This window comes from Egretta garzetta, unplaced genomic scaffold, assembly GCF_000687185.1.
Source record: "Egretta garzetta isolate BGI_Z169 unplaced genomic scaffold, ASM68718v1 scaffold17, whole genome shotgun sequence".
NCBI lineage: Eukaryota > Metazoa > Chordata > Aves > Pelecaniformes > Ardeidae > Egretta > Egretta garzetta.
Window position 1 is genome coordinate 892,547 of NW_009260136.1, and position 11,445 is coordinate 903,991.

Genomic DNA, 11,445 nt, shown 5'->3' on the forward strand with positions numbered 1-11,445 from the left:
ACACACCCTTTCAGCCTTGATTGACAAGAACACTTATGCATATGAGCAAGGCAGTTCGTTATCAGAGAGATGACACACATGCTTAGTGGGGCCATTGGTGTTGGAGCCATGGTCTTCTCTCTTGGGGGTGGTGCATTCAATTGGATGGTGTTAAAGTGGCTTTCTTGTAGAGACATGAAATGCTGTGGTTCCCAGCAGCTCAGAAGACTAATCCAAAGCAGAACTGGTAATTGTATCGCATCTTCTATGTAGCATTGCATCTTCTATGTAGCTTTGAGTACCCAAGCAGGTGCCTTGGAATTCAACCTGATCAGCTGGTGTCCCCCAAGTTATATGCAAGGCATTTAGGCTTGAGCACAATGAACCTCACAGAGTTACAGAATGTTAGTACGGCTGTCAATAATGAACTCAGAAAGCAGAATCACAACTGAGGGGGGGATTGCCTCCTGTGGTGGTCCCACAGTTACACTGACATCAATGGGACGGTCACTGCAGAAAGCTACATCTGGAGTTTCAAAAGTATTCAAATATCAGTTCTTCTAACACGCTTTCCAGGCACCTTTGAGCCCAGGAGCCAAGACAAAACAAAATCCCTGCTCAAAACAGGCAAAGGAAAAGCTAAAATTGGACAGGACTGATCTACCCATTGACAAGACCACCTGATCCCATTTTAGTGGGTCTCAGTCTTGCAGCGTGATGAAAAGAGGATGTAATTTTTACAGACTGTGGTGTGGTATCAACAGGGTCACCCAGCAGCCAGTAACAGATCTATCATCTATAAGAAAGGTCTTGCAAAAGCATATGAACTCCATAAGTTCTGAGACAGCCTTTGTTCCCTTGTTACAATGAGTGAGGAATTCCTAATGTTTTAATTGTATTTCTCCACAAATGCTCGATTTGCTGAGACACTTTCTGCTTCAGTGTCATCTATTGCTCTATTTTTGTCTTTTTTTTACTATCTTGCTACTCAGAGCAATTTACAGCAGCCAAACGACAAGCTTCCATGCTGAAAAAAAGGCTTCTGGCCTTTCTGTCAATGACTTTATTAGGACACCCGTCTCTTCTCATTCATCAACCTAATTTTTTAAGCATAATGCCTTATAAATGTTTCAGGCAGAAACAATGACAAACAATACATATGAAAAGAGAGAGAGACTAGGCTGCAGGCAGGAGGAAAATGATCGTTTCAAAACAGCAACATATAAACAACTCCCTGTTTTACTCCTAGTGTGGTGTCCCTTAGTTAAGATGGGGAAGGCATCCTACTCACTTTACAAAGGGTGTCTGGCCAGGCCTCTCAGCGGGGTGACCAGGGAATTCATGAGCTTCTTGTCTGGGACCTCCAGTGACTCAAAAGAAGAGCCCCTTCCAGAAAGATGCCAGGGGTTTTGGGGATCATGGAAATATTTCTTAGGGTTGGTTAAAAGTCTTGGCAAGGAAAGCAGAGAAAGCTTTAGAAAGAGTTTGTCATTCAGCTCTCCCCAAAGATTTTTCTTCAAGCATCTACTACCCATCACAGCATTAATGAAAGGCTTGAACAGAGAGGCTCCTATTCATAGAAGTTAGGTCAGATTTGTCAGGCAAAGGTAAATGCACAGTGCTGAAGCTATCTGAGCCTTTGGATAAACTGAGCTAAACAGTTTAAATCCCCAAAATGGAGGGAAAGTTTGAAAATGCTGGAACATTTCAATTTGACATTTCTGAAATGTCACGTTAAGTTATGGAAAATTCTGCAACATTTTGGGCTGACCTCTTTTAAATGAAACTTTGTACAGTTTCAAAACAGTATTTTTTCACTTAATAATAGATGGAAACTCAAAGGGAAAAGAAACCATTAACCAAAATGTCAAATAATCTGAAAACCTGACAGTATACCTTGATTGGACTCAATAAAAGAAGTTGGATCTACCCAAAATGATGTGTTAACTGACCCAAAGGGATTCAGAAAGCTGACTGGTCGAGAACTAATAGCCTTTTTTTCTGATAGGATCTTCAACCTAGCAACAAACCTTCTCACAAAGAACAGCTTTTTTTCTTGATGAGCTCTTTGAGGACAGCCCTGACCTTTGTGAAAGGATTGCACCTATGGTGAAAATCCAACTTCCTGTTAAAATTTTCAGCCCAGCCAAACCCAGATGTCTTGTATTAGTCACGTGCTGCCATAGAGTTGCTGAATGTTGCAGCTCCTGTCATTACAATATAGCTTGATTTTGCTTGGGGAATAGGCATGCACTTTTACACAAGTTCCAGTTTCCAACAAATTACCTAATCTGAGTGGGGTTTGTTCTTTTAACCTGATGCATACTTTGTGACTTAGCAAAATCAAATTACTCCTACATCAAATTCTGAAAGTAGAGTGCACAGGTAAGGGCACATGGGAAGGACAACTTTATATTCCTCCTTTAATCCATTCAGAAAGTTTTCCACTGAGATGGAGAAATCACCGACACAGAAACCATCCTCCATTGGCGTAAGACTAGACTGAAAGGATTTGCTTGTCACTAATAAAATTCTTTGTTGCTATTTCCTAATAGGCAAAACAATCCCATTACTCCCCGATGTCACTATATGCAAATTACAGCATTTCTGCAGGTTTAAGCTAAACAGATCTGGCAAATGCAATTGAGGCCAATTTAAGAGGTTAGCATCTGGCAACTGATAGGCAGTTTTTCTTGACCTTTTTTTTAAACGTGGATCAGATCTTTGGTATCTCTGTGCATTTTGAGGAACTCGATTGGTTTTGTACCCATCCAAGAGCTTATGACCCAGACCCTTTGATGCCTGGCACAGAGAAGTGACACTCTGTTTGGGGGCTTCCACGCCAGGGATGCCTGTGCTCTAGCAAACTCCATGTGGGAAATGAGGCCAAGAAATCTCCCGTGTAGATCAGAGAGCCCAGTCAGATACAGTCTCACCAGCTTTTCCTTGTTGTAGTAGAAAAGGTGAAAACAATGGTAACTAAACCTAAAAAGAAACCAAGACATCTAAATGCAGACAGTGGTCAGGCTGTTCATTTGACTTCACAGTGTCTGTATCTTGGGTACTGCTAGCTGAAAAATAAAACCTGTCTATTTAGACAAGTCCAGTCCTCTACTTAGGACTGGCCACCTAAGCCTATGATCAAACACCACAGAGAGTGAAACAGATGCAGCGATTCAAGTCTCCAGAGCCAAAATAGGTGCAAGTACAGAGAACAATATCTGTGGCGGACACTTCTCGGTAACTGCTGCCAGCCACAACACTGGGACCTCAGGCATCAAAACAAACTCAGCCTTCCTTTCCGACACATGTTTTTGGGTAAGACAATTAATGTTTTGACAATGCCACTGTGGTCAATATTGCTCAGAAAAAGAAAAAAAAATCCATATTAGCTAATTAAAAAAAAAAAAGTATTTCAGATAAAAATATTGAGTAAGGAAAATATCCCACCAAATTTTGGTTAAAAATGAGGTCACATTTATGGTGTGCTAGTCTGCAAGCTACTGCAAGGCAGGATACATTAGACTGATGCCGTCTTCACTTTCACTAAACAGATCCATGCTGGATGCCCACAGTGCCTGTGATGGACATGCTCTGTGCACCCCTGGGTGCCACAGGTGCCCCAGTCTACTCAGAACCCTGGCCTGAAATGGCAAAGCCCTGCACCTGTCCAGGCATTTCTGCTCAATTAGAGGTGGGATGGGGTAACGCGCACCACCAGGGCCTTTGCCAAGCCCCCGGCGCTGAGGTGCCAAATGGTACAAAGGCACTGTTTGTCCAGCCGTTCGTACTCAGCCTGGAAATGGATTTCTGTGAGCTCCTCTTGGCAGACTCAGCTCCAGTATCACTGACGCAATATTTGCTTTTGTTACTTTTTTCTCCTGAAAAGCAAAGCTCCAGCTATGAATATTACTGTGCTGAATACTTAGCTGGTATTAATTGGTCCATCATGTTTGACTCTGAGGGTCAAGGACCACCAGGACTGGTGCAAGAATGAAGATCCAAATGCCCTACTAACAAAGGGCTTAATTTACTACAGCCTTTTCAAGCTAAGTGCTTAAATTTAAGTAGAAAGGAATACAAATAGCTATTCTAATGGGCTTAAAAGTGGCCGCAGAAATAAGCACTTTTCCTAATCAGAATTGTATTATCTGTGGAGTTTTACAGTACTTCTATCCATTAGTTTCTTCCCTTCCCTGGCAAGACTGTGGCTGGCAGCCAGATGATTGATGAACCAATTTAACAGAGTCTTTGGGCAGCAGCGGGACCCACAGGTTTGATAAACAGAGCAGGGGACAAGTGCAAGACATGGGATGAATTATGAGTGGGAGATAATTCATCACACAGCACCAGGCAAGTTCCCTCACTGCACAGTCAGAAGATGAGATACTTCTCTTGCAAAGGGTTTGTATCACTGGACTACCCCTGCCTCTTGGTTTTCCCTTGGTCTGTGCCCTCTGGATGCCCAGATATGACTATCAACTTGCCAGCTACTGGCACAGGTTGTGATGAAGGCTGGGTACTCCAAAGCTGGAAACAGGGGCTTGAGCAAATACCAGCCCCCCAATCAATCCTTTCTTTAGAAGTAAGCCAGGAAAGTGAGGAGGGGTGGGGGAAGAAGGGTTAAGGAGATCTGGAAGGTTTATCTTCTTGTGTAACTAACAAAACGAATGTCTTGTTGTTTAGAAACACTTTCAAGGAACTTCCCTGGAGTTTCCACCTGAGCTTCTGCAAAACATATTCATCATGTCTCTGGGCTGCATGTTTTATAGGCTGAGAGAAGATGAATACTGTACCTCCAGAGCTGCAAGGCCAAAAAATTCTGCTGCATCCCACAGTGACTCATACATCATTCTCACAAAATACCTGCTGGTATGCTGTATCTGGGAACAAGACACACATTGATCACAATTATTAATCCTGCCTCATCTCCCTGAAGCTGTTTGGTTAGGTGATGGGAGGATTTCTTTTCATTTTGTGGGAAGAAATGGCCAGAGCAGGGAGCAGGGATGCACAGTCTCCATGCAGCCACTGGTCAGACACTGAGTCTTACTTCAAGTGGCATGCAGTTTTCAATCCTGAGGAGAGCAACGAAGGAACTATGGAGTCGCATCAAGCAGGTCCACAGGCAGAAATGGTGATCTAAATAAATGACAAATGGTGCTTCATTCCGTCAGGCATTTGCAAATTCCATTACGCCCACAGTACAATAGAAACTTCAGCCTGTGGCAACTTGCTTTTCAGGAACCAAAGAGCTCTTCTTGAGGTTTCCATCATTTCTGCTGGGAATTTGGCCCAGGAAATGGACATGAGTCTTAAGCAGATATTCCCTGCCTGGAACTTACTGTGGAAACAGTGGGCAGCAGGTGCCACCTGAAATGCAGGCACTTCTGAACAGATACACAAACCTCCTAGACTCAATGCTAGACTTAATCTCTACTGATGCTTAAGTTTCTTTTCCTCTTCAAAGGCAGGCATCCAGCCTAGTCTAATCTAGCCTTCAGACTGCAGTGTCCAAAACTAATTGCTAGATCATCTTGAGGAAATTCCCATCCACATTCCAGGTAGAGACTAGATAACTTGCTTGGGATTGATGTCTTTCCTTCAGTGAGGGACCAACCCCACCCTGAGCATTGAGAAGATAAAAAGCATAAGATCTTGACCATAATCTGCTGTTTTACTGTCTGGGAGCACCGAGATCCAGTTGGGATGGCTGAGATAGTAAATGCCTAGCCCACATGGAACTTCCCCTGGGGCAATGCTGAGATACTATGAGTACTTGGGTAGCAGTGACAAAAGGATGATACAGGGATGCCACCAGAGTTTCATTAACACATGGAAAGGGGATAAACTGGCTTGAGGCTTTGCCAGAAGTCCCAAGTGCTCTGCTGCACCTCAGAGCGATAAAATAAAATCCAGTGTGAAAACTTACCCCTGAAGGATTTCTTTCAACAATGAATCCTCATTCTAGTCAATAGACTTGTGCCCTCAGCGGCCAGAGCACAGCACTCTGCAGTATGAGTGCGTTACAGTGGACGCTTGCTGCTTCCCATCAGCAGCCCCTCTGCCCTGCCTCACCCCCCTCCTTACCACGGCTGTCCAGCAAGGCCATGAAACAAACAGGAGGGTTATCACAGTGGAGGCAGAAACAGCCACCCGTGTGCGGGCAGTGAAAAGGACAGGCCGGTGGCCATCCTGTGTCTGGAGCAGCGTCTTGTATTGCACTTCAAAGACAAGTGTAGTTTAACCAAATGTTACTCCAGCAAGCATTTCAAGTGGCATTTCCATCTTCGTGAGCATCACCTTCTTCGCTCTGCAACAGTACGGGGACTCCCGGCCTGGCCAAAATCCCACCAAGCTCCTGAATGTTGATGGAGCAGATGAAAACAAGTGGCCTGAGTAAAGGGATTTCTAATGTCACCAAATTAGATGATGCTGTGTTGGTGGAAGGAGATTTACTGGGAACAATATTTATTCCTGGAAACCCACAAAAGGATCAGGAGAAGAGAGTGTGAATGGGGAGAAGACGGTGTAAATGGAGACCAGCATGACTCTGCCTCTTCTGCATGATCAACTTTAATAACATCTGGGTTTGAGCCATCGGATCATTTTGGTATCAATGTTTTTTGCTGGAATTTAAAAATATGACGTAGACAAGGACGTGATTCAGCCCCTGGCTGGTGCTGCCTGTGGCGTTTGATTGTGTATTCAAGTGCAGATAAAACTATAAATGTTCGAGTGAGATTTCGGCACTTGGAAAAACAAGAGCATAATAATGAGAACAGCAGGCGTGAAAGGCCTGAATGAGCAGAATGCAGAGAGATGTTTTTAGACAAGCTCCACAGCAACAGCAGTTCATTTGATTGCACTTGAAAGAATGAGACCTCAGCCTGTGATACGAGGGCAATTCTGTTTTCCTGGCATATACAGGAATTTGGATGTTTATGGTAAAGAAGATGATTTCGCCCCTCTGCTTTGCTTCTAGCCCTCAAGCAGACGTTGCCCTTTTGCGATGAAAGAGGAGAAGAAAACTTGGAAAAGGTGACATGCAGTGAAGCCTAGTTTACACATGCAGAGGTGTGTGCCCACACCAACTTACGCACAGCTGACATGGATTTGTGTCCACACACATGAACATACACATGATCTGCCTAGAGGTTGGATGCATCTACCTAGGTACCGCTTAAGTTTATCAACCAATTATTAGTGACCGATTCGGTCCCTAGGGGCTCCTTTATTTTTCCCATTTAGATGGCTGTTTGTTTCTTTTTTATTTGAAGACACAGAGTTTAAAATGTGAGCATTACTCAGGAAGGGAAATCTGTAAGCAATTTCTAGTTTTCCGATTCCATTTTGTGAGCGGCAAGAAGTTGCCCTCAGCTCAGGGGACATCACAAGGTATGTTTTGCCCATGATGCCTCTACCCCTGTTGCAGGATCTGGTCTGGGACTGACTGGACAGCGCTACAGATGAGTCTGCATTTCAGGACTGCCAGAGTCTCTTGCTAATGCATCTGGTGTGTGGTCAGCAACAGAAGTCACCAAGAGGCTGTGGCATCTTACTTCTTAGAGATATTCAAAACCCCACTGGACATGGTCCTAAGCAACCTGCTCTACCTGACCCTGCTTGAGCAGGGAGGATGGTCTAGATGATCTCCAGAGGTCACTTCCAACCTCAACCATTCTGTGAAGGTGGGGTGATCCTGCAAGAAAAGGCAGAAGCTGCAACAAATTTGGTTTCTGAAAGGTATCCCAATGCCACTAAACTTCTTCTAACATCAATCAGAAAGAAATGTAACTAAATAGCAAAGGCTTCAGAGAGTGTCTACACAGAATATTTGCTGGTTTAATTTTATTGCTTTAAGACGCAAATCAGTTTACACTCCCAGAGGTTTTTGTGTCAGCCAGCTCTGCAATAAGTTAACTTCCAGCGTATGAATGAGGCTGTTCTTCCCTGTGAAGAAAGACTTTGTTTTTGAAAAGAAGCAAGGAGCTTCATTTAAGGGCCCCCAGAAGAAAGTGACTGAATTAGTTTGGGGTCTGCTGTTAGAAGGGTGCATCTGACACAATAGGAAACCCTGAAGGGAGCCCCCCCTTGCAGAAATGCCAGATAGTTTATGTGTCCATGCATGAGGAATGTCCGTCCCGTGAAGAATGGGATGGGCTGAGCATCACTTGCCTTCCCCCCTGCTTATCTGGACAATGAATGGACTTCATCATCTACAGGAGCCCTACTGTTCTGCTTACCTGATAAGCAAAACTGGCCAATGGATTGAAAAGTTATCAGTGAGGGCTGATGGACAGGCAGACAGACAATTACAAAGGCCAAAAAAAATGAATACAAGCTGCAAATTTCCCTAGTTATGTGTGTATGGTACCAGCAAGGAAATGCCTAGCTTTGATTTGCTATTGATTGCATCAAGAATGCCCTCGCAGACGATAGAGCTGCAAGATAGCTAAATAGCAGCCAGCCATAAATTCAATTCCTGCAGACCACTGATGGTCTGCTTTCCCAGCCTTAAGTACCATGTGCCAGGCACGGCCCTACAAAGCCCAGGGGGAAAAAGCAGGACCCAAACTCCCATCCCTTCTCTTTCTACCCACCACCGTTCCCCAATACCAGCAGCAGCTCCCTACTCTCATAGTCAGCACTTTCCTGTCTCCGGACTTTGGCTCCAAGCCCAGATGACAGCAGCAAACCCAGTGGGGCGCCATGAAGTCTTGTTTCAGGTGTCTCAAAGCTCTGGGATCCCCTATGAGCAGTGACAGAGAACAGCCCTGGGCAAAATTAACTCTTTCTGGCAGACACTTACATGTTTTGCTTTGATTTAAAAAAATCCATGTGTTACCTTCCTCTTCTGATTAAAATGATTAACACCTCCTCCCCACATAAAACAAAATGTCTTGGTGTGGTCAAGTAAAACATTTCATATACTTTTTTTTTTTTTTTGAGGCTTGATTCCCTGAAAAATGTTGAAGAAGAGCATAAAGGAATCTGTCATCTCTGTATGCTTCTACCTCTGACACCAGAGATGTGAAACTGTATTTTTTTTTGCCTTTTGAACTCAACAGCAAAGTGTTTTCTTTCAAGGGGCTGTCTCAAAGGGGAAATTCTATTAGAAGCTGTACTTCTGAATTAATCATTGAAATTTTACCAATGCACATATCATGGATATTATTTGGAACAACATGGTGAAAGTATTACAGAAGTATATGCTTGCTCTGATCTTAAAATCCTCTCTTCCTAACTGCTTATGGCACCACTGGTGACGGGTTATTGGGTTGGATGGATGCCTGGTCTGACCCAAAATTTTCATTAATTCTTAGGAGGGTTCAGCATCCTTGGTTTATAATGCAGGGTGATGCACTGAGTTAATCCATTTTGCTAATATGCTACTCCCATATTTATTTAACAAAGGACTGTTGATTTTGCTGACATAAAAATTGCACTTATTTAGTGTAAGGGCTAAAGTCACCACACTTTGATAAAAAAAATCTGTTTATTCTCGACTGAAGTAGACAAAAAGCACTGTGAACTCCTGTCTCCCTTAAGCTTTCTGCTCAGGTTTCTGTTCCCATTTATATCAGAAAATTCTGAGCTAGTAACAAGTATGGGAATAATTTTGCCTTTCTGATAGACATACTTCTTTTAAAACAAAATTTAATTAATCTCCTCTCTCTCCTCCATTTTTTAAAATGTTATCACTGCTTTTACAATAGGTTCTATATTTACATGGCAAAAAATATTGACCAAAGTCCTGTGAAAAATACAGCTGTGACATTCCAGAAGATAGGAGGAAGGCTTTAAAAGCTCTAAAGGAGAAGAAAAGAAGGAGGAGGAGATCTTTTAATAATTTTAGAACAACTCAAACTGCATTCAAGATTAAACAGAGATACAGACAAGGGACTGAGCTTGAAAAGTGACATTTCTTTCTGACCAAGGGCAGAAAACAGTGTCAAAAAATCTGTTGAACACAAATGTGTGCTAACAGAATTTTTTAAAAATCATGAAAATTAATTTAAGTACTTTATAGAGATAGTTTTGAAATATTTCACATTGCTTTTGAGCTTTTATTTGGTTTTTTTTTCCTACGCATTAGCAAAATCTTTCAGAGGAAAATTTTCTTTCCAATTGAAAAAAGGGAATTGTTTTGTTCTGCTTGAAAATGTATAGACATGGGATGCTCCAGCTTTTCCAAAGTGTTTTGGAAATCCTTCTGAGACAAGAAATTTCTCAAAACAACTCTTCTCTGAAATGCATACTATATATATATATATATATATGCACACACAATCTTAAAAAAGCAACAAAACTTTGGTGCATAAATTCTCATTTGGCTCCAATATTGGTCATTATGCATTCAATTTTTAATTGCTTTTCAGTAACCAACACATGTTGCTTCTTCATAAACATGACCCTTTCTGAGGAAGCTGCTCCTCTTGTCAGGGCTGGGATGGTCTCAAGTGAACAAACTCCTGTGGAGTAGTGACCCTCTTGAGAAGAGATGGTTTGGACCTATGAGGTATTTTGTGCCTGCTACTGGATGCAGACCTGAAGCTACCTTGGAAAACACCTAGCAGGGGGATACTAAGGAAATTATTCCTGGCTAGGCTGCTCATATTGTGGGAGAGACCTGGAAACTGCAGTTGGTAGGTGGTGTGATCACTGCAGTACAAAGAAGATATTCTCCACCCTTCATGCCTATCTTCCAAAACCATCCTTGGATGGGGATAGAATGAATAAGGAGAAAAAAATGTGCTGTAAGACAGGCATCCTACTCAGACACCCACCAGCATCTACTAATGCCAGCAACACCTCTGCACAGCCTGAAGAAACTGGAGGGCATGCTCATCTCTTGACTCAACTCCATACTCGGTACAGGAGGACTCAACAAGATCTCATTTTTCTCTACAGGGAAAGTTCATCAGCTGACCTGGAACAATTCATTTGTATTTGTCACCATTGCTGTTGGCATGGAAATGGAAGGTCTAACCTTGTATTAAGTTGTCAGCACCCTGAAATGACTGCTCCATCTTTCCTATGACTCAGCGTCTGCAAGACAAGAATTCCATGTCCTACAGCAATAACACATCGCAGTGTTGTCATGCCAGCAGATACCAGCCCCTAATCTCTTCTGTACAAAAGTCCTCTCCCCTACAACTACAGTACTCCTAGGCAGATGGTCCTGTGTTTCAATGGTGCAGGGCTTGCATGAGCAGAGAGTCCATCAAAGGGCTGTATCTCAGCCCTTGCTCTTCCCCTGTAGACTTCTTCCCCTTTGATCTCCTGTAACTCATTTCTGCTCCTCTTGCTGCCTTTCTGCTCCTAGTTCACCATCTCTTTCTTCTATCCAAACAGCAACCCTACCTTTGTGTTTTGTGGGCATTATCTCCACCCTTTAAAAGGGTGCAGGCTGTCTGAAGGGTGGAAGGTGTGGTATGTTGCATTCTTATGCGGAGTGTTTCA

General features: G+C 43.0%; 1 protein-coding gene across 1 annotated transcript in view; it reads right to left on the reverse strand.

Annotated features, from left to right (window-relative positions):
- The window catches only part of SYNDIG1 (synapse differentiation inducing 1), a 64,353-nt gene that overhangs the window by 919 nt on the left and 51,989 nt on the right, over positions 1-11,445 (reverse strand). The gene's annotated exons all lie outside the window — the stretch shown is intronic.